The sequence below is a fragment of the Bos javanicus genome, chromosome 8, assembly GCF_032452875.1.
Source record: "Bos javanicus breed banteng chromosome 8, ARS-OSU_banteng_1.0, whole genome shotgun sequence".
NCBI classification, from domain to species: Eukaryota; Metazoa; Chordata; class Mammalia; order Artiodactyla; family Bovidae; genus Bos; species Bos javanicus.
In genome coordinates, this window is record NC_083875.1 from 22,749,892 (window position 1) to 22,777,414 (window position 27,523).

The 27,523-nt window shown below is 38.8% G+C and overlaps 1 protein-coding gene and 1 long non-coding RNA gene across 2 annotated transcripts in view; one reads left to right on the forward strand and one right to left on the reverse strand.

Moving 5' to 3' along the window:
- The window catches only part of LOC133252498 (uncharacterized), a 68,572-nt gene that overhangs the window by 39,951 nt on the left and 1,098 nt on the right, over nucleotides 1-27,523 (forward strand). The window contains exon 2 of the long non-coding RNA XR_009737955.1: nucleotides 18,771-18,921. This is a non-coding gene — a long non-coding RNA (uncharacterized LOC133252498). The remainder of the gene's footprint in view (nucleotides 1-18,770; nucleotides 18,922-27,523) is intronic.
- Nucleotides 23,084-27,523, reverse strand: part of LOC133252497 (S-methyl-5'-thioadenosine phosphorylase-like) — a 46,968-nt gene continuing 42,528 nt past the window's right edge. The window contains exon 7 of the mRNA XM_061425145.1: nucleotides 23,084-27,514. The gene's annotated coding sequence lies outside the window, so the exon portion shown is untranslated. The remainder of the gene's footprint in view (nucleotides 27,515-27,523) is intronic.

Consider the following 27,523-nt stretch of genomic DNA (forward strand, 5'->3'; position numbering starts at 1 on the left):
CTGTATGTACTTGAACCATATCCAGAGAGTTTAACTGGTTATTTTAAAGTAATTTTCACTAGTTTCTCTGGTAAGTGAATCTGATGAGTTCCTCATTAGAGCCACAACACCCACTCCCTTTATTTCCTCTTTCTGGAAAAAGCATTCTTTTAAATAAGATCTGTTAGAACTTCTGCTGCACTTTATGTTTCAAGCTCTCTATCTTACCTTCCATCTCTTTCTCTGTACATCTGTGTTTCTCCTTTAGTTCATAATCCAGTTTGCCAATGATGTCTCCAACTCTTATCTATATAACTTTCTTCTGAGTTTCTAATTTTGTTGACTGTATTTCAAATTACCTTTGGTACTATTTAGTTTTTTTTTTTTTCTTTTAATCTGCCTAGTATGTCGAGGGAGAGTTTCATCCTCTTCTTTTGTCATCTTTTCCTGTGGCTTTGCTCCTAATTGTTTATGGGAACAAAAGTGCATCTTTATGGTATATATCTGACCCATTCTTAAATTCTAAGAAAATTTGATTTCTTGCTTACTAAGCTTGTTGTTTGTCATGAATGACTTAAATGTTATGAAATGCTCTTTCTGTGTAAATTAAGATGGTTTTGATCTTAATTAAAACAGGAGGGCTTCCATATGACTTTTCATGTATTTAAATGGAGGTGACATTGAATTAGAATATCACTTTTGGGGAAACTCATATTAAATTGACGGATAGAGGCATTAAAAGCTGATTGCTGTTAGATCCAAGACAGATGAGACATTATGTGCCCCTTGATGGAAGAACAGCCTACCTCCTCTGAAGTAGCTTTGGAAAAAAAGTCTGTCTAGATTTGACTTAGCAATTTAGAGGAAGTACATAGGATAGAGGATTAAATGAAACTATGCTATGGGGATGCACTTACAGAAATCTGGATTATATAAAATTCTCAAGGACAAACAACTATGTTTCTTCAAATAAAATGTAAGAAGAAAGAGTGCATATGAAAGATGGAGAAGGGGAGAAAGAAAGAGCAGAAGAACCAGCAAGAGAGGGCAAGTGAGCACAGAGATTAAAAGAAAAAGAAAGTATCTATCAATTGATAGCAACATGTGGACTTCAACTGCCTCCTGATTCAAATAAACAATTTGTGCAAAAAAAAAAAAAATGGCATTTTTGGGTAGGTGGGAGGTAGGGAGGTTCAGGAGAGAGAGGACATATGTATACCTATGGCTGATTCATGTTGATGTATGGCTGAAACCAACACAATATTGTAAGACAATTATCCTTCAATTAAAAATAAATTTAAGTTTTAAACAGTGACATTTATGAAACATTTGAACTTTTGAATATTTGGGGCATATTTGACATTAAGGAACTTTTATTCATTTTTCTGTCTACTAATAGTGTTGTGGCTATCTTAAAAATACTTATTCTTTAGAAGTAACATTGAGATATGGGAATTTGAAATTCATCAGTAAAATTATGTGATATATGTTGTTGTTGTTCAGTTGTTCAGTCATGTCCAACATTTTGTAACCCCATGGGCTGCAGCACACCAGGTTTCTCTGTCCTTCACCATCTTCCAGAGCCTGCTCAAACTCACGTCCACTGAGTTGGTGATGCCATGTCCATTGAGCCGGTGATACCATCCAGCCATCTCGTCCTCTGTCATCCCCTTCTCCTTCTGCCTTCAATCTTTCCCAGCATCAGGGCCTTTTCCAATGAGTTGGCTCTTACATCAGGTGGCCAAAGTATTGGAGCTTCAGCTTTAGCATCAGTCCTTCCAGTGAATAGTTAGGGATGATTTCCTTTAGGATTAACTGGTTTGACTTCCTTGTTGTCCAAGGGACTCTCAAGAGTCTTCTCCAAGACTATAACATGATATATGCGAAATGCTTCAAAAGAGCATGGGAGGAGGGTAGTGGCGGGGAGAATAGAAGAAACAAAGTGGCGGAGGCTATGAGATGTTAATTCTTGAAGATGGGTGATGGATAAGATTCATTACTGGTTTTTAAATTTTTTTATTTTTGCATATATTTGGAATTGGCTTTCTTATTACTTGCCACTTAGGCCTGGTAATCTTGATTCTTATTGGGGAGTGGAATTTGCAAACTAAAGTGAGGTCAAAAAGAGTATTAATGAGTACACAGCTCATCCTGATGTGTAGACTTTCTAAGTTTGAATCATCTATGAAACTAAGGCCATGGTTTCCAAACACTGACAATTTCCCTAAATGAAATCATCAAATGCTTTTTTTTTTTTATGGTGAAGAAATGTGCTCTGCAATAAAATGTCTATGAAATCAAGCCCATATCCCTTTTTCAGTTATATGCTGAATTCTAAAATACTTTTATGTTTTATGGTTTGTTCTTTTTCAAAATTTTTTTTCAGTATCTTATTGATATGATTAGTTGTTCAGTTTAAACAACTGATTGAAGTAAAACCAATAACAATCTGTTGGTTGCTCATTAGGTATAAGCATGTGCCAGGCTTTTGAGAATGGCAACTAAATCACCCCACAATTTATAGAAGGCTACAGTGTGCAGATTTTATTTTCTTGAGCTTCAAAATCACTGTGAACAGTGACTGCAGCCAGGAAATTTAAAAATGCTTGCCCCTTAGAAGAAAAGCTATGACAAACCTAGATAGCATATTAAAAAGCAGAGACATTACTTTGCTGACAAAGGTCCATCTAGTCAAAGCTATGGTTTTTCCAGTAGTCATGTATGGATGTGAGAGTTGGACTATAAAGAAGGCTGTGTGCTGAAGAATTGATGCCTTCTAATTGTGGTGCTAGAAAAGACTCTTAAGAGTCCCTTGGACAGCAAGGAAATCAAACCAGTCAATCCTAAAGGAAATCAATCCTGAATATTCATTGGAACGACTGATGCTGAAGCTGAAGCTCTAATACTTTGACTACCTAATGCATAGAGCCAACTCATTGGAAAAGACCCTGATGCTGTAACAGATTGAGGGCAGGAGGAGAAGGGGGCAACAGATAATGAAATGGTTGGATGGCATCACTGACTCAACAGACATGAATTTGAGCAAACTCTTGGAGATGGTGAAGGACAGGAAAGCCTGACGTGCTGCAGTCCATGGGGTCACGAAGAGTCAGATATGACTGAGCGACTGAAAACAACAGTGTCCTGGGGAAGACATACTACATGACAAGATGAACAACCTCCAAAAGATACAAATAATCACCAAAGCAACAGAATAAATATTATATGAGTTTTTTTGCCAACTAAAAATTTGAAACCCAAAATTCCTAATTTCTGCCATCTGAGGTATTTTTCAGCTATAATATACCCTGATTATTCCCTACCTCCCTAAGATAAGAAGGGGGCATTAGTTGGGAAAAATAGGAGAGAATGGGAAAAAGGACTCTGTTAAAATTAATTTAGGCACCAACATAAGATCTCTACATTCATTCCTTCTCTTGGAATATGTGGACTTTTCCTTATCATGGATTGAACAGTTAACAGGTAGTGGGACTCCAGGCTCACAGCCACCCACAGGCAGATCCCACTTTCCCTTTGGGGTTATTTATTAGGGCTATGTTCATAAAGTGTGTGAGAGGCTGAGAAATTATGATTTATCTACAATAACTGTACACACTCATCTTTCTTTTTCAATCTGTTAGTTGTTGATGAGTCACTCAGTCATGTCTGACTCTTTGTGACCCCATGGACTATAGCATGCCAGGCTTCCTTGTCCTTCACCATCTCTCGGAGTTTGCTCAAACTCATGTCCATTGAGTCGGTGATGCCATCCAACCATCTCGTCCTCAGTCTGGTAGAGAAACAGTCTTTTAACGCTTGTACTAAATCATATAGAACACATTTGGCAGCAGTTTTATAGTTTGGTTTGCTGTATTCCCCTTTAGTTTGTCTATTGAAGGGCATGTTTTTGTAAAAGGGAGAAATAAGCTTTGCTCTTAATTGAATATTTAGGATCTTGCTCATCAGTGATAAATGAAATGAACAAGGTTGGTATATAACCATGTTTTGATGAGTGATTGATTACTTATATTTTCCGCGAGATGGACAGATACCTGCAGTGGTAGAGTAGACAATGAATCAGATCTGACTAGTTCCTAGGAAGAAGGTTGTCAAAGGTAAATGGAGAAGTTGAGGAGATAAATGACATTTTGATGAATGATTGACTTCATGTACATGAAGACACATGGAGTCATTCAGAAAGTAAACTTTCTTTTTTTATGAAAACTGCTTTTAAAATCCAGTCAAAAGATTGAAAGAAAGTAGGTTTTAACATCATAGTTAAAACAGGGAAAAAAGTGTCATAGGATTATCTAAGAAAATGCAGTTACCAGACCCAAGATTCAGACCAGGCAGTACATTTAATTATTGATTGAACACCTATTATGTAAGTAAGTTTCTTTTCCAGAGTTCCTGGTTTTCCAGTGTATCTAGTTTGGAGAGTAGAAATTGTACAAAAGTAAAATTACTCCAATAAATGGTCTGTGAGAAATATGGGCCAGGTAGTTTGGGAGTACAAACAAGAAAATATTTACTGTGAGTTGGTCTGACCAGGTTCTTGGAAAGAAGTGATTTGAACTGGAAATGGATGGATGACTGAAATTTCAATAGGCAGAAATAGCATAGGTTTATACATTTACTTGACAATTATACATGGTAACTTTTATGTGTCAGTTGTTATGCTAAATAGACAATGAATCAATTATAATAGTGTGACAAAGTACTGTAATAGAACAAGGTATTTGTGGAACACAGAGGAAAGACAGATAGCAAATGAGCCAAATTGGAGTAAAGAGGACTGTCTTCCAGGTGGAGGGACAATGGTTACAAAGGGCCAGCGGCAAGAAGGGGCCTACCCAGGCTGCTTGGAGCTGCGAGCCCAAGAACTGCTCTGCTCACTATGGTGGCCCTCGGTCACATGCAGCTGATGAACACTTGAAATGGAGCAAATACGACTAAGAAACCAGATTTTTATTTAATTTTAATTAACTTAAGCTTAAAAATTGATATGTTTCAATATATTTGGAACAAATAACAACTTGATTATGTGAATCTGCTTTTTCAAAGTAAACGTTATTACATTTAAATAAAGAGTAAATATGTCTTATGACAATTTAGCATCTGAATTGAGGTGGACTGTTGGTGTACAGTACAGGCCAGATTCCAAAGATTTTGTTTGGAAAAGAATGTATAAAATTTCATAACTTTTTAATATTAACTGTATGTTGACATAATATTTTGGATATTTTAGACTACTTAAATTAATTTTACCTGTTTCTTTTTACTTTAAAAAAAATTTTATTTTATATTGGGTATAGCTGATTAACAATGTTGTGTTAGTTCCAGGTATACAGCAAAGTGATTCAGTTATACATATACATGTATCTATTCTTTTTCAGAGTCTTTCCCCATTTAGGTTATTACAAAGTATTGAGCAGAGTTCTCTGCTATACAGAGGTACTTATTGGATATCTATTTTGAATACAACAGTGTGTACATGTCAATCTCAAACCCCCAGTGTATCCCTCCCTTCTACCTTTTCCCCTCTGGTAACCATAGTTTCTTTCTCTGAGTCTGTAAGTCTGTTTCTGTTTTATAAATAAGTTCGTTTGTGTCATTATTTTTTTTTTAGATTCCACATGTAAGCAATACCATAGGATACTTGTCTTTCCTTTGTCTGACTTACTTTAGTTAATATGATAATCTCCAGATCCATCCATGTTGCTGCAAGTAGCATTATTTCATTTTTTTAATGATTGAGTAATATTCTGTTGTACATACGTACCACATCATCTTTATCCATTCCTCTGTCAGTGGACATTTAGGTTTCTTCCATGTCTTGGCCATTGTAAACAGTGCTGCAGTAAGCACTGGGGTGCCTGTATCCTTTCACACAATGTTCTTCTCTAGATATATGCCTTGGAGTGGGATTGCTGGATCATATGGTAGGTTCCCTGGTGGCTCAGTGGTAAAGAGTCTGCCTGCAGTGCAGGAGTGGCAGGAGACTTAGGTTCGATGGCATGGCAACCTGCTCCAGTATTCTTGCCTGGAGAATCCCATGGACAGAGGATCCCAGTGGGCTATAGTCCATAGGGTTGCAAAGAGTCAGATATAACTGAAGCGACTTATAGCATAAAGCACACGTGGTAGCTCTATTTTTAGTTTCTTAAGAAACCTCCATACTGTTCTCCATGGTGACTGTACCAATTTACATCCCCACTAACAGTGTAGAAGGATTCTCTTTTCTTCACATCCTCTCCAGCATTGGTGACATCTGTTCTGACTGGTGCGAGGTGATGTCTCATTGTGGTTTTGCTTTGCATGTGATATCTCACTGTGGTTTTGATTTGCATCTCTCATGAAATTAAAAGGCGCTTACTCCTTGGAAGGAAAGTTATGACCAACCTAGATAGCATATTCAAAAGCAGAGACATTACTTTGCCAACAAAGGTCCATCTAGTCAAGGCTATGGTTTTTCCTGTGGTCATGTATGGATGTGAGAGTTGGACTGTGAAGAAGGCTGAGCACAGAAAAATTGATGCTTTTGAATTGTGGTGTTGGAGAAGACTCTTGAGAGTCCCTTGGACTGCAAGGAGATCCCACCAGTCCATTCTGAAGGAGATCAGCCCTGGGATTTCTTTGGAGGGAATGATGCTGAAGCTGAAACTCCAGTACTTTGGCCACCTCATGGGAAGAGTTGACTCATTGGAAAAGACTCTGATGCTGGGAGGGATTGGGGGCAGGAGGAGAAGGGGACGCCAGAGGATGAGATGGCTGGATGGCATCACTGACTCGATGAACGTGAGTCTGGGTGAACTCTGGGAGCTGGTGATGGACAGGGAGGCCTGGCGTGCTGCGATTCATGGGGTCGCAAAGAGTCGGACACGACTGAGCAACTGAACTGAACTGAATCATTAACAGCGTTGAGCATCTTTTCACATACCTCTTGCCCATCTGTATGTCCTCTTTGGAGAAATGTCTACTTAGGTCTTCTGCCTATTTTTTTAATGCATTTTTTTTAAACTTTGAGCTACATGAGCTGTTTGTAAATTTTGGAGATTAATCCCCTGTTGGTCGCATTGTTTGTAAGTATTTTCTCCCATTTTGTGAGTTCATTTTCTTTTCATTTTGTTTGCATTCCTTTACTGTGCAAAAGCTTCTGAGTTTAATTGGGTCCTTTTTGTTTATTTTTGTTTTAATTTCTATTACTTTAGGAGATGGGATGAAAAAGATATTGCTGTGATTTATGTTAAAGAGTATTCTATCTATGTTTTCCTCTTAAGAGTTTTGTAGTATCAGGTGTAACACTTAGGTCTTTAATCCGTTTTGGATTTATTTTTGGGTATGGTGTTAAAGAATGTTCTGATTTTATTTTATTTTTTATAGGTAGCTTTCCAGTTTTCCTGGCACCACTTATTGAAGAGACTGACTTTTCTGTATTGTATAGACTTGTCCCCTTTTGTCATATATTAACTGACCCTATGTGTGAGGGTTTCTATCCTGGGCTTTCTATCCTGTTCCACTGATTTATATTTGTGTTTTTGTGCCAATACCATACTGTTTTGATGACTGTTGCTTTGTAGTATAGTCTAAAGTCAGGAAACCTGATTCCTCCAACTCCATATTTCTTTATCAAGATTGCTTTGGGCATTTGGGGTCTTTTGTGTCTCCATACAAATTTAAAATCTTTTTGTTCTAGTTCTGTGAAAAATGCGATTGGTAATTTGATAGGGATTGCTCTGAATCTGTGATTCCCTTGGATAGTATAATCATTTTGACAACATTGATTCTTCCAGTTCAAGAACATGGTATATTTTTCCATCTGTGTCACCTTTGATTTCTTTCATCTTATAGTTTTTGCCTTGGATAGTATAATCATTTTGACAACATTGATTCTTCCAGTCCAAGAACATGGTATATTTTTCCATTTGTGTCACCTTTGATTTCTTTCATCTTATAGTTTTCAGAGTATAGGTCTTTTGCCTCCTCAGATAGGTTTATTCCTAGGTATTTTATTCTTTTTGATGTCGTGGTAAATGGGGTTATTTCTTTAATTTCTCTTTCTGATCTTTCATTGTTAGTGTGTAAAAATATCCACAGATATTTTAAAACAGATTTCTATGTATTAGTTTCATATCCTGCAACTTTATAGAATTCATTGATGAGCTCTAGTAGTTTCCTGGCAGCATTTTTAGGATTTTCTGTGTATAATATCATGTCACTGCAAACAGTGACAGTTTTAGGTCTTCTTTTCCCATTATTTGGATTCCCATTGTTTCTTTTTCTTCTTTCACTGCTGTAACTAGGAATTCCAAAACTATGCTGAATAAAGTTGGTGAGAGTCAACATTCTTGTCTCATTCCTGATGTCAGAGGAAATGTTTCAGCTTTTCCTGGTTGAGTATGATGTTAGCTGTAGGTTTGTCATATGTAGCATTTGTGAGGTATGGTCCCTCTATGCCTAATTTCTGGAAAGTTTTTGTCTGTATTATAAATGAGTGTTGAATTTTGTCAAAAGCACTTTCTGTATCTATTGAGATGATCATATGATTTTTATTCTTCAATTTTTAAAAATTAATTTTATTGGATTATATTTGCTTTATAATGTTTGTGGTGAAACAAAGTGACTTAGTCATATGTATACATATGTCCGATGCTGATAAAGAGCAATATTGCATAGGAACCTGGAATGTCAGGTCCATGAATCAAGGCAAATTGGAAGTGGTCAAAGAAGAGATGGCAAGAGTGAATGTCGACATTCTAGGAATCAGCGAACTGAAATGGACTGGAATGGGTGAATTTAACTCAGATGACCATTATATCTACTACTGCGGGCAGGAATCCCTCAGAAGAAATGGAGTGGCCATCATGGTCAACAAAAGAGTCCGAAATGCAGTACTTGGATGCAATCTCAAAAACGACAGAATGATCTCTGTTTGTTTCCAAGGCAAACCATTCAATATCACAGTAATCCAAGTCTATGCCCCAACCAGTAATGCTGAAGAAGCTGAAGTTGAACGGTTCTATGAAGACCTACAAGACCTTTTAGAACTAACACCCGAAAAAGATGTCCTTTTCATTATAGGGGACTAGAATGCAAAAGTAGGAAGTCAAGAAACACCTGGAGTAACAGGCAAATTTGGCCTTGGAATACGGAATGAAGCAGGGCAAAGACTAATAGAGTTTTGCCAAGAAAATGCACTGGTCATAACAAACACGCTCTTCCAACAACACAAGAGAAGACTCTATACATGGACAATCACCAGATGGTCAACACCAAAATCAGATTGATTATATTCCTTGCAGCCAAAGATGGAGAAGCTCTATACAGTCAGCAAAAACAAGACCAGGAGCTGACTGTGGCTCAGACCATGAACTCCTTATTGCCAAATTCAGGCTTAAATTGAAGAAAGTAGGGAAAACCACTAGACCATTCAGGTATGACCTAAATCAAATCCCTTATGATTACACAGTGGAAGTGAGAAATAGATTTAAGGGACTAGATCTGATAGATAGAGTGCCTGATGAACTATGGAATGAGGTTCATGACATTGTATAGGAGACAGGGATCAAGACCATCCCCATGGAAAAGAAATGCAAAAAAGCAAAATGGCTGTCTGGGGAGGCCTTACAAATAGCTGTGAAAAGAAGAGAAGTGAAAAGCAAAGGAGAAAAAGAAAGATATAAACATCTGAATGCAGAGTTCCAAAGAATAGCAAGAAGAGAATAAGAAAGCCTTCCTCAGCGATCAATGCAGAGAAATAGAGGAAAACAACAGAATGGGAAAGACTAGGGATCTCTTCAAGAAAATCAGAGATACCAAAGGAATATTTCATGCAAAGATGGGCTCGATAAAGGACAGAAATGGTATGGACCTAACAGAAGCAGAAGATATTAAGAAGAGCTGGCAGGAATACACAGAAGAACTGTACAAAAAAGATCTTCATGACCCAGATAACCATGATGGTGTGATCACTGACCTAGAGCCAGACATCCTGGAATGTAAAGTCAAGTGGGCCTTAGAAAGCATCACTATGAACAAAGCTAGTGGAGGTGATGGAATTCCAGTTAAGCAATTCCAAATCCTGAAAGATGATGCTGTGAAAGTGCTGCACTCAATATGCCAGCAAATTGGGAAAACTCAGCAGTGGCCACAGGACTGGAAAAGGTCAGTTTTCATTCCAATCCCAAAGAAAGGCAATGCCATAGAATGCTCAAACTACCACACAATTGCACTCATCTCACATGCTAGTAAAGTAATGCTCAAAATTCTCCAAGCCAGGCTTCAGCAATATGTGAACCGTGAACTTGCTGATGTTCAAGCTGGTTTTAGAAAAGGCAGAGGAACCAGAGATCAAATTGCCAACATCTACTGGATCATCAAAAAAGCAAGATAGTTCCAGAAAACATCTATTTCTGCTTTATTGACTATGCCAAAGCCTTTGACTGTGTGGATCCCAATAAACTGTGGAAAATTCTGAAAGAGATGGGAATACCAGACCACCTGATCTGCCTTATGAGAAATCTGTATGCAGGTCAGGAAGCAACAGTTAGAAATGGACATGGAACAACACACTGGTTCCAAATAGGAAAAGGAGTATGTCAAGACTGTATATTGTCACCCTGCTTATTTAACTTATATGCAGAATACGTCATGAGAAACGCTGGACTGGATGAAACACAAGCTGGAATCAAGATTTCTGGGAGAAATATCAATAACCTCAGATATGCAGATGCCACCACCGTTATGGCAGAAAGTAAAGAGGAACTCAAAAGCCTCTTGATGAAAGTGCAAGTGGAAAGTGAAAAAGTTGGTTTAAAGCTCAACATTCAGGAAATGAAGATCATGGCATCCTGTCCCATCACTTTATGGGAAGTAGATGGGGAAACAGTGGAAACAGGGTCAGACTTTATTTTGTTAGGCTCCAAAATCACTGCAGATGGTGATTGCAGCCATGAAATTAAAAGATGCTTACTCCTTGGAAGGAAAGTTATGACCAACCTAGATAGCATATTCAAAAGCAGAGACATTACTTTGCCAACAAAGGTCCGTCTAGTCAAGGCTATGGTTTTTCCAGTGGTCATGTATGGATGTGAGAGTTGGACTGTGAAGAAGGCTGAGTGCCAAAGAATTGATGCTTTTGAATTGTGGTGTTGGAGAAGACTCTTGAGAGTCCCTTGGACTGCAAGGAGATCCAACCAGTCCATTCTGAAGGAGATCAGCCCTGGGATTTCTTTGGAAGGAATGATGCTGAAGCTGAAACTCCAGTACTTTGGCCACCTCATGGGAAGAGTTGACTCATTGGAAAAGACTCTGATGCTGGGAGGGATTGGGGGCAGGAGGAGAAGGGGACGCCAGAGGATGAGATGGCTGGATGGCATCACTGACTCGATGGACTTGAGTCTGAGTGAACTCCGGGAGTTGGTGATGGACAGGGAGGCCTGGCGTGCTGTGATTCATGGGGTCGCAAAGAGTCGGACACGACTGAGCAACTGAACTGACTGACTATGTAGACAATTGTGTTAGTCAAGTACTTAGGGAAATTTGTTGGACTTATGAACAAATTGGACTTACACACTCACTCTTGTAATGGCACTCATTCATATGTACTGTACTGACTTTTGAGTTTTGATGTTCTTTCTTTAGTTGCTTTAGGTGTAAGGTTAGGTTGGCTGTTTGGGATTTTTGTTTCCTAAGGTACGATTATACTGCTATTTACTTCCCTCTTAGAATGGCTTTTGATACTATTTGGATCATTGTGCTTTCATTTTCATTTGTCTCTGTGTTTTTTCATTTCCTCTTGGATTTCTTCAGTGATCTTTAGTAGCATATTGTTAAGCCTCCATGTGCTTTTGTTTTTAACAGCCTTGTTTTTTTCTTCCTTGTAGCTGATTTCTAATCTCACAGATATTAAGATTAAAAGATGCTCAGTCAGAAAAGATGCTTGATATGATTTCAAATTTATTAAATTGACCAAGGCTCTCTTTGTGGCCTAGCATGTGATCAATCCTGGAAAGTATTCCAGGTACACTTGAGAAGAATATATATTCTGTTACTTTTGGATGGAATGCTCTATAAATATCAATTAGGTCTCTCTGGTCTAATGTGTCACTTAAGGCATGTGTTTCCTTACCAGTTTTCTGTCTGGATGATCTGTCCATTGATGAAAGTGGGGTATTAAAGCCTGCCACTATTATTGTGTTACTGTTGCTCTGTCCTTTTATAGCTGTTAGTATTTTCCTTACATATTGAGGTGCTCCTATGTTGGGTACATAAATATTTACAGTTGTTTTATTTTCTTTGATGGATCTCTTGATCATCATGTAGGGTCCTTCTTTGTCTCTTGTCACAGTCTGTATTTGAATGTCTGTTTTGTCTGATATGAGTATTACAACTTCAGGTTCTTCTGATTTTCATTTGCATAGAATACCTTTTCTGTCCCCTCTCTCTCAGTCTGTATGTGCCTCTAGATCTGAAGTGGGTCCCTTGTTGACAGAATATATATGAGTCTTGTTTTTGTATCCATTCAGCCAGTTGTCTTTTGGTAGGAGCATTTGATTCATTTACATTTAGTGTAACTATCAATATGTGTGTTCTTACTGCCAATTTGTTGTTTTGAATTTGTTTTTATAGGCCTTTTTTATGCCCTTCTTCTTTATTCTCTTGTGATTGGACTATCTTTAGTGTTGTGTTTGAATTCCTTTTTCTTTTTTGTGTGTATATCCATTGTAGATTTTCAGCTTGTGGTAAACCATGAGATTTTGAGATAGCAGTCTATATATATAAATAGGATTAAGTTGCTGGTCTTTTAATTCCAAATACATTTCCAATTTCCTGTGTTTGTGCTCTCTTCTCACAATTGCTGGTTTTGATATCATATTTGTCTGCAGATTATTTCCTGTCTTTATTGTATGTTTGCCTTTACCAGTGAGCTTTTCCATTTGTAAGGTTGTTTCTAGTTGTGGCCTTTTATGCTTAGAGAAGTTCCTTTAATACTTGTTGCAGAGCTTGTTTGGTGGTGCTAAATTTTCGTAGATTTTGCTTGTCTGTAACGCTTTTGATTTCTCTTTCAAATATGAATGAGAGCCTTGCTGGCTAGAGTATTCTTGACTGTACATTCTTCCCTTTCATCACTTTAAATATATTGTGCTACTCCCTTTTGGCCTGCAGATTTTCTCCTGATTCTTATGGGAGTTCTCTCATATTTTTTGTTGCTTTTCCCTTGTTGTTTTAATATTTTTTGTCTTTAGTTTTTGTCAGTTTGATTACTGTATGTCTCAGCATGTTCTTCCGAGTTCCTTCTTGGGACTCTGTGCTTCCTGGACTTGAGTGACTGTTTCCTTTCCCATGTTGGGGAAGTTCTCTATTATCTCTTCAAATATTTTCTGAGGGCCTTTCTCTCTGTCTTCTGCTTCTGGGACTCCTAAATGTGAATGTTGGTGCATTTATACTATTGTCCCAGAGGTCTCTTAGACTGTCTTCAGTTCTTTTCATTCTTTTTTCTTTACCCTGTTCTATGGCAGTGATTTCCACCATTCTGTCTTCCAGCTCATTTACCAGTTCTTCTGCCTCAGTTATTGTTATTGGCTCCTTCTACCATAGTTTTAATTTCAGTTATTGTACTGATTCATCTCTGTTTGTTCTTTAGTTCATATTGGTCTTTGTTTAAACATCTCTTATGTCTTTTTAATCTGTGCCTCAATTCTTCTTCTGAGATCTTGGATCATCTTTACTATCACTACTCTGACTTTTTTTCCTAAGCAATTTGTCTATGTCCACTTAGTTGTTCTTCCAGGGTTTTATCTTGCTCCTTCATCTGGGACATATTTCTCTGCTGTCTCATTTTGTCTTTCGTGATTGTGGATTCTGTTCTGCAGGCTTCAGTGTTGTAGTTGTTTCTCTTGCTGTCTGTCCCCTGGTGAATGAGGCTGTCTTGTGCAGGCTTCCTGGTGGAAGGGACTGGTTCCTGCCCACTGATGGGTAGAGCTGGGTCTTGTCCATCTGGTCGCAGCACCATGTCAGGGAATGTGATTATTGGTCATGTCAGTCAGCTGTGTGCTCAGGAAGACTTTAAACAGTCTGTCTGCTGATGGGTTGGACTGTGTTCCCACTCTGGTTGTTTGGCCTGAGGCATCCCATCACTGGAGCCTACAGGCTGTTGGGTGGGACCAAGTCTTCATGAGAAAAAGGCAGCTTCCAAGAGGACTCAAGCCAGTGAGTATTCCCCAGAACTACCACCACAGTGTTTTTGTACCTGCAGTGAGCCATAGCCACCCTCCAATTCTGCAGGAGACCCTCTAGTACTCGCAGCTAAGTCTGCCCCAGCCTCTTAGGAGGTTGCTGCTTTTTCTCCTGGGTCTTGGTATACGTGAGACCCTATGTGCATCCTTCGAGAGTATAGTTTCTGTTTCCTCCAGTCCTGTGAAATTCCTGTGATCAAACCTCACTGGCCTGCAAAGCAGATTCTTTGGGGGCTACTCCTCCTGTTGCCAGACCCCCAGGCTGGGAAGCCTGACATGGTGGCTCAGAACTTTCTCTCCTGTGGGAGAACTTCTGTGGTATAACTATTTCCCAAGTGTATCCCATACACCCTGTGTGTACAAGATTTAATTTTATCATGATTGTGTCCCTTCTACCATCTTGTCGTGGCTTCTTTTCTGTCTTTGGATGTAGGCTGTCTCTTTTGGTAGGTTTCAGTGTTTGTTTGCTTTTTTTGTCAGTGGGGTTCAGCAGTTAGTTGTGATTTTGGTGTTTCCATAAGAAGAGGTGACCTGGCTTCCTTCTACTCTACCTTCTTGTGTCCTCTCAAAAAGGACTTTTTTTTTTCAGAACTGGAGAACTGGAGGCAGTGAACTGGCTGCTGGCTGACTGCTGGCCATCTGCACTTACAGTGCCAGACTCTGTCTCTTCCACTCTGATGTGGGATGGTGGGAAAGGAAAGCAGGAGGCAGCTGCTGCTGCCAAACAGCTCCTCCACTATCTTTTTACTTTTTAAATGTGGCTTCTAGAAGATTTAAAATTAAATATTGGTGCACATTATATTTCTATAGGCTAGCTCTGATCTAGAGTGCCATGAGGTGTGGGAGGTGAGAGAAGAGGCTGTAGTAGGCCAGAAAATGTTAGAACATGCAGGGCTTGTGATAAGGAAGGGGAAACTGTACATTTAAAAGTATTGGCTGAAAGCCTTCTAAGTGCCAGACAGACACTGTTCTGGTCATTTGGAATATGTATCAATGAATGACAGGATTCCTGCAGAGTTTACATTTTTGAGAAGGCAGTAGGGGGAGGGTATCAGCAAACAACAAAAACAAATAAGCAAACACAAATACTAGCATATGTTGGGAACATTGAGAGCTATGGAGAAAAAAGAAAACTTGAGCCAGGAATGCTGGGGGTGTGTAGGGGAGTGAGGATCTTTGCTTTCTGTTAAGATATGATGGTTGAGGTTGACCTATCGAGGTTTATTTTGAGCAGAGAATTGAAGGAGCTGCAAGCCTGAGCCACATGTTTATCCGGGGTAACTTTTCAGGAAGAGGGACACAAAGCAAATACTTAAGGAGGAGAAGGCCTGGTGTGTTATAGGAAAAGTAAGGTTGGTGGTATGGAGCAGAGTGAGTTTTGAGGATAGTTAGAAAGGAATTCAGAGAGATAAGGGAAAGGTACAGGTCTCATGGAGAAGAGTAGAAGCTGGAAGACCAGTTAGAAGATTATTTCAGTAGTCAGATAAAAATTAGAGCAGCTCATATCAGGGTAGAAACAGTAGATGCTGTGAGGAATAGTTTCCAGATGTGTTTTGATGGCAGAGTGAATAAAGTTTTCCTGGTGTGAATATGGCTTTTGAAGTGGCATGGATGACTCCATGTTTTTGGTCTGAGTAACTGGAAGGAAGGAACTGCCAACTGTGCAGGGAGGGCAGATTTGGGATGCAGATGAGAAATGGTCCCCAAAGTATGAGTGAAGATAGAAAAATCCAAAGATTGAGCCCTAAGGCAGGTAATGTTGAAAGATTAGGGAGGAGGAACAGCGGAGACTGAGTAGCAGCTATCGACATAGAAGAAAAATCAAGTGTGATGTCCCTGAAAGCCACGTGAAGAAAGTTTATCAAATAGCAGGAATGGATAAATGTATCAAATACTGCTGATAGGAAAAGGATGAAGTTGGAGAGTTGACCTAGATTTACTAGAGATGACTTTGAGAATAATTTCGGTGGTATTGGAAGTGGGTTGCTGGCAAAATTTGATTTGGAGTGAGCTGAACAAAGAATGAAGACAAGTTGGAGACAGTGAAAATATATAACTCTTCAAGAGGTCATATTTCAATGAAAGTCAAAGCATTAAGACAATCAGTAAACAGAATTGTGGTCAAGAAGTATTTTTTTTTAATGGGAGAAAGAATAGCATATTTGTGCACTGAGGTGCAATGATCCAGTAATGAGAGATGGTTTGATTTTTAGAGAGGGTCAAGTGTCAGAGTGACATCTTTGACTAGGTAAGAGTTACAAGATCCAGTAAGTGGATGAGCAGGGAAAAACATCTATGATAGCAGTTTTCAAAGTGTGGCTTCAGTGTCACCTGGAACTTATATTAGAAATGTAAATTATCAGGCCCTATCTCAGATGTCTTGAATCAGAAACTCTGAACCCTATCTTATATCTATACTACTCACAAAAATTAAATTGAAATGAATTGAAGACCTAAATGTAAGACCTGAAACCATAAAACTGCTAGAATAAAACTTGGGAAAAATACTTATTGACATGGGTCTTGGCAGTGATTTTTTGAATATGACACTGAAATCACAAGCAACAATACAACGGTAAACAGATGGGACTACGCCAATTTAAAAGCTTCTGAATGCCAAAAAGAAACAGTCAACAAAATGTACGAGCAGTTTACAGAATGACAGAAGATATTTGCAAATCATGTATCTGACAAGAGGTTAACATTCAAAATATATAAAAAACCCCATACAACTGAATAGCAAAATAATAATCATCTAATTGAAAAATTGGCAATGGACCTGAATAGACATTTTTCTAAGATATTCAGATGACCAAAAGGTCATGAAAAGGTGCTCAACATTAGGGTACTGCAATCAAGACCACAATGAGATTACATGTCAGCCATTCCATCAGAATGTCTATCCTCCAAAAAAACAAAAAACAGATAACAGATGCTTGTCAGGATGTAGAGAAAAGAGAACCTTTGTGCAAGGCTGGTGGGAATGTAGATTGGTACAGCCACTATGGGAAACACTGGATGTTTGCAAGAATAAACAAAATCACTATGTTGAAGAGCTCTCTGCACCCCCATGTCCTTTTTTTTGCAGCATTATTCACAACAGCTGAGACATGGAAACAAACTGTGTACTCACTGAGGGATGAACAAAGAAAATGTGGTATATATAGAAACAATGGAATATGCTACAGCCATAAAGCGAAGGAAATTCTGCCATTTGTAACAACACTGATGGACCTTGAGGGCATTATGCTAAGTGAAGTAAGTCAGAGAAAGACATATACTGTTTAGTCTCATTTACATGTGGAATCTAAAATAGAACACTAAACTCATAGAAACAGATCAGATTTGAGGTTGCCAGAAGTAGGCTGTAGAGGATAGGGGAATTATGTGGATGTGGTTAAATGTATAAACTCCCAGTTATAAAATAAGTAAGTACTGGGGATGTAATATATAACATGATAACTATAGTTAATAGTGCTTTATGGCATATTTGAAAGATGCTATGGGCTCCAAAATCACTGCAGATGGTGACTGCAGCCATGAAATTAAAAGACGTTTACTCCTTGGAAGAAAAGTTACGACCAACCTAGATAGCATATTCAAAAGCAGAGACATTACTTTGCCAACAGAGGTCTGTCTAGTCAAGGTTATGGTTTTTCCAGTGGTCATGTATGGATGTGAGAGTTGGACTGTAAAGAAAGCTGAGTGCCGAAGAATTGATGCTTTTGAACTGTGGTGTTGGAGAAGACTCTTGAGAGTCCCTTGGACTGCAGGGAGATCCAACCAGTCCATTCTGAAGGAGATCAGCCCTGGGATTTCTTTGGAAGGAATGATGCTGAAGCTGAAACTCCAGTACTTTGGACACCTCATGTGAAGAGTTGACTCATTGGTAAAGACTCTGATGCTGGGAGGGATTGGGGGCAGGAGGAGAAGGGGACGCCAGAGGATGAGATGGCTGGATGGCATCACTAACTCGATGGATGTGAGTCTGAGTGAACTCGGGAGTTGGTGATGGACATGGAGGCCTGGCATGCTGCGATTCATGGGGTCACAAAGAGTCGGACACGACTGAGCAACTGAACTGAACTGAATTGAGCTGAAGGGAGCAGGTCCTAAAAGTTCTCCTCACGAGGAAAAAAATTTTTTTCTGTAACTATGGTGATTTTCTGTAACTAAGGTGATTGATGCTGAAGCTAAAGCTCCAATACTTTGGCCACCTGATGCAAAGAACTGACTCACTGGGAAAGACCCTGATGCTGGGAAAGATTGAAGGCAGGAGAAGGGGATGACAGAGGATGAGATGGCTGGATGGCATCACCGACTCGATGGACATGAGTTTGAGCAAGCTCTGGTAGATGGTGAAGGACAGGGAATCTTGGCATGCTGCAGTCCATGGGGTCACAAAGAGTCGGACACAACTGACCAACTGAATGGAACTGAATTGATGAGGTGATGGATGCTAACTAAACTTAACTGCAGTAATGTTTGCAATATATACATATGCCATTGTGCTGTAGATTTAAACTTACAGTATCAAATGTAATTTTATTTCAGGAACACTGGAAAAGAAAATGAACTAAAGATGTTCAGGCAAAAGATCTCTTGGGAGGACAGATAGACCGCCATCAAATATTAGAACTGTGCTGTGTGGAAGAGATTAGATGACGCCCAAACAGTTCCAGAGAAGGATAAATGAAAGTTACAGGTAGATTAATTTCAAAATTTAAGAGAAAGAATTTTTTCTAAGTATCCTTTGTCCACCAGTGGAATGGGTTATGTTGGGAGCACCAGTCAACAAGCTCAGTAGAGGCTGGAAGACACAAAGATAGAAAGGGGGACTGAGACACCAGGACTGAAAGTTGTGTATAATTTCAAGATGGCTGCAAAGCCCAGATTACGATGTCCCAGACTGAGGACTTTTAAAAAAGAAACTCTAGGGTGGCGCCATGCAGTCTGTTTTAAGAAGCCCTCCAGGTGCTGCTGCTATGTATATTGTCAGAAATAACAAGAGAGGAGAAAAGAGTTTGGGGAATGGTAAAGGGGGGTATGCCTGGAAGTTCTCTGCTGAGGCTTCAGTTTTGTCAGTGAATAAGGAACTGAAGTTACCTGCTGAAAGTTGACATAGAGGGGAAGGTTCATGAAGAGCTGATGAAGGTTTTATGTAGGAAAAATAAGATCAGATTTTCACTTACACAAATATAGATTGATCTTGTGATAATAAGTTCAAGGAACAAAGGATCTCATAAATAAAAAGATGTTTCATGATTTTATGGAGGCTTACTCAATAGTGAGATAGATTAGTCTATAACTGAATGACAGCCTTTTAAATATTTGAAATGCTCACATAAGATTTTCTCTTAAATGGTTAGACATACTCAGTTGCTTCCACCATTACATATGTGGGCATTGTTTTCCCAGTTCCTGTACTCTTCTGTTGGTCCTTTTTGGTCAGAGTTCCCCTGAAAGTATTGTGCCCAGAACTGGACACACTGACCTGGACATGACCTAACAGAAATCAATGTCAGGCTAAAGAGATTCTTTTATATAAACTGCTACAAAGCAAGGTCTCTATTCTCCATTCCTCAAAACGTATAAGCATCTACTGATGCTTATGGTAAAAAGTCCAAACAGTACAGAAAGGTATGAGGTAGACAGTAGGTCTCTTGATTCATACCTCAGAGGTGGTCACTCAGCTTCTTTCCAGAAACTTTGTGGCCATAAAACATAAATATGCTATTCACAAACACAAACTGCTTTATTTCACATAATTTTCTGATTTCTACTTTTGTCATAGACATTGTTCTATACTGGTGTATAAAGACACTGATTTGAATTAATGCATCTTATTTAAACTTCCCCACACCAGTGAGAATTTTAGCCGTTCTTAACTTTTGACCTGTTATGAACAAATCCAGGATGCACTGAAGCTAATCTGCAAAGTATTTTCAGTTCTCAAATGTAACCCTACTATTCCAGCCTTCTCCACTCTTTGGTTAACACTCTGCCTATGAACTATTCTAGTTATCTACTCCTCAAAATCATGAAAAACAATGCAAAATAAAAATAAGCAGCTCACAATGCCAGTAAAATATTTTTATGTAGATGCGGATGTACTAATTAGTAATTCAGCACTCTTCTAAGGGGCTGAGTTGCTAAGCTAGAACTTTTCTAATATTCCTATCATTCTCTGGAGAAACTCTGACATACTCAGAGCTCATCACAGTGTTTACTTATTGTTGTAGCTAAGAAAAGGAGTGAAGAACCATGGAATTGAGAAGTATTCCAGGGAGAAATGGTCAGCAAAGTCCTCAAGGATGAGCTATGAGGAAAATTATATTGTTGGTTTTGCTTAAGGAGTGAATGATGGCAACAAAGTAAGTGAACTGTATACTTCTTTTGAGAAGTTAAAAATGTTGCAATAAAACACTACTGAATCAAGAAAATAACTTCTATAATTTGGAAAGCAAAAGTAGGAAGTCAAGAAATACCTGGAGTAACAGGCAAATTTGGCCTTGGAGTACAGAATGAAGTAGGGCAAAGGCTAAGAGAGTTTTGCCAAGGGAATGCATTGGTCATAGCAAACACCCTCTTCCAACAACGCAAGAGATGACTCTACACATGGACATCACCAGATGGTCAATACTGAAATCTGATTGATTATATTCTTTGCAGCTGAAAATGGAGAAGCTATATACAGTCAGCAAAAACAAGACGGGGAGCTGACTGTGGCTCAGATCATGAACTCCTTATTGCCAAATTCAGACTTAAATTGAAGAAAGTAGAGAAAACCACTAGACCATTCAGGTATAACCTAAATCAAATCCCTTATGATTATACAGTGCAAGTGACAAATAGATTCAAGGGATTAGGTCTGATAAAGTGCCTGAAGAACTATGGATGGAGGCTCGTAACATTGTGTAGGAGGTGATGATCAAGACCATCCCCAAGAAAAAGAAATGCAAAAAGGCAAAATGGTTGTCTGACAAGGCCTTTGAGAAAAAAAGTGAAAGGCAAAGAAGAAAAGGAAAGAAAGACTTACCCATTTGAATTCAGAGTTCCAAAGAATAGCAAGGAGAGATAAGAAAGCCTTCCTCAGTGATCAATGTAAAGACATAGAGGAAAACAACAGAATGGGAAAGACTAGAGATCTCTTCAAGAAAATTAGAGATACCAAGGGAACATTTCATGCAAAGATGGGCACAGTAAAGGACAGAAATGGTATGGACCTAACAGAAGCAGAAGAAATTAAGAAGAGGTGGCAAGAATACACAGAAGAATATACAAAAAAGATCTTCATGACCCAGATAACCATGATGGTGTGATCACTTACCTAGAGCCAGACATCCTGGAATGAAAAGTCAAGTGGCCTTAGGAAGCATCAATACAAACAATGCTAGTGGAGGTGATGGAATTCCAGTTGAGCTATTTCTTTTTTTTTTTTTCAGCAATATGTGAACTGTGAACCTGAGATCAATCACCAACATCCACTGGATCCTCAAAAAAGCTAGAGTTCCAGAAATACATCTACTTCTGCTTTATTGACTATGCCAAAGCCTTTGACTATGTGGATCACAATAAACTCTGGAAAATTCTTAAATAGATGGGAATACCAGACCACCTGACCTGCTTCCTGAGAAATCTGTATGCAGGTCAAGAAGCAAGTTAGAACTGGACATGGAACAACAGACTGGTAAGGAGTACATCAAGGCTGTATATTGTCACCCTGCTTATTTAACTTATATGCAGAATACATCATGAGAAATGCTGGGCTGGATGAAGCACAGGCTGGAATCAAGTTTGCTGGAAGAAATATCAACAACCTCACATATGTAGATGACACCACCCTAATGGCAGAAAGCAAAGAAGAACTAAAGATAGCCTCTTGATGAAAGTGAAAGTGGAGAGTAAAAAAGTTGGCTTAAAGCTCAACATTCAGAAAACTGAGATCATGGCATCTGGTCCCATCACTTCATGGGAAATAGATGGGGAAACAGTGGAAACAGTGTCAGACTTTATTTTGTTGGGCTCCAAAATCACTGTAGATGGTGACTGCAGCCATGAAATTAAAAGACGCTTGCTCCTTGGAAGGAAAGTTATGACCAACTTAGCATATTCAAAAGCAGAGACATTACTTTGCCAACAAAGGTCCGTCTAGTCAAGGGTATGGTTTTTCCAGTAGTCATGTATGGATGTAACAGTTGGACTATAAAAAAAGCTGACTGTGGAAGAATTCATGTTTTGAACTGTAGTGTTGGAGAAGATTCTTGAGAGTCCCGTGGACTGCAAGAAGATCCAACCAGTCCATCCTAAAGGAAATCAGTCCTGAATATTCATTTGAAGGACTGGTGCTGAAGCTGGAACTCCAATCCTTTGGCCATGTGATGCAAAGAACTGACTCATTTGAAAAGAGCCTGATGCTGGAAAAGATTTAAGGTGGGAGGAGAAGGGGATGACAGAGGATGAGATGGTTGGATGGCATCACTGACTCAATGGACATGAGTTTGAGTAAACTCCGGGAGTTGGTGATGGACAGGGAGACCTGGCGTGCTGCAGTCCATGAGGTCACAAAGAGTCGGACACAACTGAATGATTGAACTGAACTGAACGGAATTTGGAAACTACCGTACTTTTGAAGGAACAAGAAAAATGCCTACATTTCGGCCTTGACATCCTCAGATGTCTACCAAGAAAGAAGGATAGTAAGGCATAGCATATATTACAGGGTAGTGAAAACAATCATGGTGTACAGAGCCAGAGAACCCTGGGTTCAGATTCATCACGTCCTCTGTGGCTGTCTCATGCACAGAGCTGAAATGCTGCATCAGAGTCCAAGAGCCATACTTACATGTAACCCAGACAGCTCTGTATTAACGCTGAAGGGTAACTGGTTTATTATTTACAGTTAGCAGCTCATTATCTTGAAGACAATTCCTTAGACATAAACACATTCATTCTACATTCTCTTTAAACAGCCAAGAGATATACATTACTAAAGGACTGAGTAACAGACTACAGTGAGGAGTAATTCTGAGGGAAAAATGATCTCTCTCTGATAAGAAAACAAACCACATTCCTTTAAAATTAAGAATAAAAAACAGTAAGAAGCTTCCACTTTTTTATTTAAAAAAACTCAACTCATGTAAAATAATTCATCAAATCATGAAAAGGTGTAGAAACAAAAAGTCAAATACCAGTTTTAAAAATATCTCACACACTATAATGTGTGTATATGGTCTCTTAAAAAGATTAGCTCCATATTAAACACTCAGCTTTTCTCACATTGTTGCAAATCCAAATACTGTTCTAACCATACAGTCATTAATGGCCTTTTTAACAATATAAAGATGGAACTCAAACAGAACTCCTCTTAGCAGTGCCATTTTAACTTCTGTTGCATTATCAAAAACAGTGGGTTTTCAAGAACTGGATCTTTCTAATCCCATTTTTATTTCTAAAACTTCACTATTCGATTATATTCATTGTAGAAAAATGTGAAGAAATGGAAAAAATAAAATAAAAAATTATCCAGTATCCCTCTTCCCAAATACAATAACAGAAGAGTGCATATATTTCTTTCTATTCTTTGTACATAACTATGTAGAATTTTAAAACAAAATCAGTATTGTAAAATGCTTACATATCCTCATTCCATATTATACAGCAACAATGTCTTTTGTACATTATGTGAAGCTATGATGTTCAGTTGGCTGCTTCACAGTCTAATTAAGAGCTTGACCATGATTTACCTCCATTTGTTAGATATTCAGATTGTTTTGAATATTTGCTATGAAAACTATGTTATACATCCTTCTTTATTCATAATTATTTATATGTATCTCTGATAATTCCTTAAAGATAAATTCCTAGGAGTTTAACCAGCACAAAGAGTATTTTTTAAGCCTTTGATACATTTTACCAAACTGCCCTCAAAAAAGACTATACCAACTTACAGTCACACCAGTAAATAGTCTAAGAGCTTTTCTTCTTCAAATTCCTTGGCAGCACAGGAATATTACTGACTACCTTTATTGTTACAAATTTAATAGGGGAATGGTGAAAGGTGTCTTCTTTTTTTTCTTTTCTGGAAGTGTAATTTGCTTTCCTTCAATTATTGGAAGCAGTCCAAGTCTTTGAGAAGGCATCTCTGATGAGTGCAATGTCTTATCACTTCTTCCTTGGGGAGCAAGGGCATGAAAGCTGCATATCTTTTCTATGTTTTCTCAAGCAGGAATTCCCAAAAGGACTGGAATTTCGAAGTCTCCTGGGCAGCCATGCTGTTTTAATGTCTTGGTAACAAAACAGAAAACTGGGCCATTTTCTGAAAGGAAGTAGGCACAGATTATGATTAATCAAACAATTAGTACAGGCAGGAATTCTCATGCTTGGGGGCATGATAATCACCTGGAGTGCTTATTTTCACTTTGATTTTTATAGAGTGAGGACTCATGGGATATATACTTGATAAACTCTCCAGAAAATTCTCATGTTCACTGAAAGTTTAATAATCATTAACCACATACGGAGTTTTGGGCATAAATCTTTTTTAACTGTTCGTTCTTTATTCTCCTTTCATGTAAAGTGAGGTTTAGAATGTTTATCTCAGAGGACTGTTCTGATTCTCACTTATCTCCACCCCTGCCCCTTTACATCCACTGGGACATATTTTTACACCAACCCCTAGCCTTTGTCTTATTCCACTGAAAAATGTCATTGAAATTTTAATATGCGAGTATCTCCAAATAGACTAGGAGCTTCTCCATAACAGCGTCTTACATATCTGTGTAAACCATAGCTTGACATATAGTTGGTGCTCACTAAGTGATTCTGAAATGAATTAGTGAATTAATGATACACACTTCAGTATTCAGAGAGCTGAAAATACTGCCTTGGAATAAGGGATTATTAGTGTGGTATTCCTTATATGTTACAGAATGGAGGCTATGATTCTCAATTTTGTCAAGAGTAGCAATTCTTCATTTTCTCTCTTCTACACATATTAACCCGTTTAAAAAAAATGCCGTTTTACACACACTTTCAGAAGCTTCACAGAAGGAATAGAGAACACCAATCTACTATCCAAATATTTTTACTTAAAAATGAAGCTGAAATAATAAATTTATTCCTTGACAAATTATCTTTGAAAGTTCAAGGGGCTATGGTCAAATTGGCTTAGTAAAATTCTGACCAAGGATCAGAAACCTTAAAAAAACAAAAAACCAAAAAAAACCCAAACCCCAAAAAAACCCAAACCCCAAACCTCACCATCCCATCCAGCAGGTAACAGCCTCAGCAGTACCAAAAGAATGAATCACATTTCCTGCCAGTCAACAGTGTGTTTGTTTTGATAAGCCAAAGTCATACTGTTCAATCGCATTACACTCATTACGTTTCACCAGATGTAACTGTTTCTAGTTTAAAGTGACATTCTCCAATTCCTAGAACTGATTTTCTGTTCCCTTTTTCTTCATCCATATAAAAAGAGTTGCCTATATTTCAATTATGATGAAATAATTCATGAGGGAAAGGACCTATCATTAAAGAACATTTATCTCCTGAGTAGATAGGCTGAAACCAACAGATGTGTTTCCTGTTCCTTATGGATTTAAAATCTAGTAGGGAAGACAGTACTCTTGCCTGGAAAATCCCATGGACGGAGGAGCCTGGTGGGCTGCAGTCCATGGGGTCACAAAGAGTCGGACACAACTGAGCGACTTCACTTTCTCTTTTCACTTTCATGAATTGGAGAAGGAAATGGCAACCCACTCCGGTGTTCTTGCCTGGAGAATCCCAGGGATGAGGGAGCCTGGTGGGCTGCCGTCTATGGGGTCGCACAGAGTCGGACAAGACTGAAGCGACTTAGCAGCAGCAGCAGCAGGGAAGACAGAGTACAAAATGCCAGTATTCCTGGTTTTGCCAGTCCTCAAGGCTGAGAGACATTTTACACTGGTTTTCTGGAGCCTGCTTGTACCAGCTTTGTAAAAACTCATTATGTATATCACTTCCCAGCTTACCGGTGGCTTCATGTTGATAGCTTGAAATGGGCTGTGCAAGAGCATTTTATACTATGGCAGTCAGCAAACTACAAATCATGGCTCCTCCATGCCCAGCAGTCAGCAGTCATTTACTACCACAGTATTGTCATCACACTAAAACAATGGCTGTCATTCCAGGGTTCCTCGGTGGTTATTCAGGTTGAGAGGGGCTTTTATCAACTTTTCAAATCCTCTCTCAACTCTAACACCTAAGAGTAGAGATGTATTCTAGGAGACCTTTGGATATGCTGGCTACCCTCTTTGGATACTAGGTGAATGTAACATCTGATCAATTTCAGCCAACCCCTTATCTAAGGTGGTTAATCAAGAGACACAAGAGGTCCAGATAAAAACCACACATCTGAGCTCAGCAATCAGTTCAAATCATATTCTGGGAATTAATACTAGAGTTGAAAAGCTACCAATCTGCAACCCTCCACATGTTTATTACTATCTTAATTTGTCTGATGCAACATTAACTATAAGTAAACAGTCCCTGGCACCATTTTGGTATTGTATGCCAGTGTTTTGGCTTTAAAGGCTGCCAGTACTTAGCATAGATCTGCCCACGGACCGAGGAGCCTGGTGGGCTGCAGTCCATGGAGTCGCTAAGAGTCGAACACAACTGAGCGATTTCACTTTCACTTCTCACTTTCATGCACTGGAGAAGGAAATGGCAACCCACTCCAGTGTTCTTGCCTGGAGAATCCCAGGGACGGGGGAGCCTGGTGGGCTGCCGTCTATGGGGTCGCACAGAGTCGGACACGACTGAAGTGACTTAGCAGCAGCAGCCAAAGAGAAAACAGCCTTGTCTGCAGTATAATACGTGTACAGAGCAAACACTACCAATCTTCTGAAGTAAAATTTACGGATACACTGCAAAGCAGGACAGTGTCAAGAACCTGATAGACTAGATAATAAAACTCCTTCACCTCAACTTTTAGTGCTCTTGCATTACCAGCCAGAATATATCTCTCTTCCATTTATGGTTAGTATGCTAGTAAATGACATGAAAACATGTAGAAAACATCTAGTCTAGTATAAAATGCATGAACAGATGGACCAAGGGTCCAATGCAAATTAGAGAAACGGGCAGCTGAGAGTCTATGGAAGTGTCTGCTTGTAGATGGAGAGGATACTTACCTTCATGTTATGGAGGGTTTCTGACCATTCCATGGATCCTATCTGAGGTATGGTAGTGAGAAGTAAGCTTTTGGCTTTATTGGCATTTTCTTTCAGGGTCTTTAAGACCCGGTCCACTGAAACCTAGAAAAA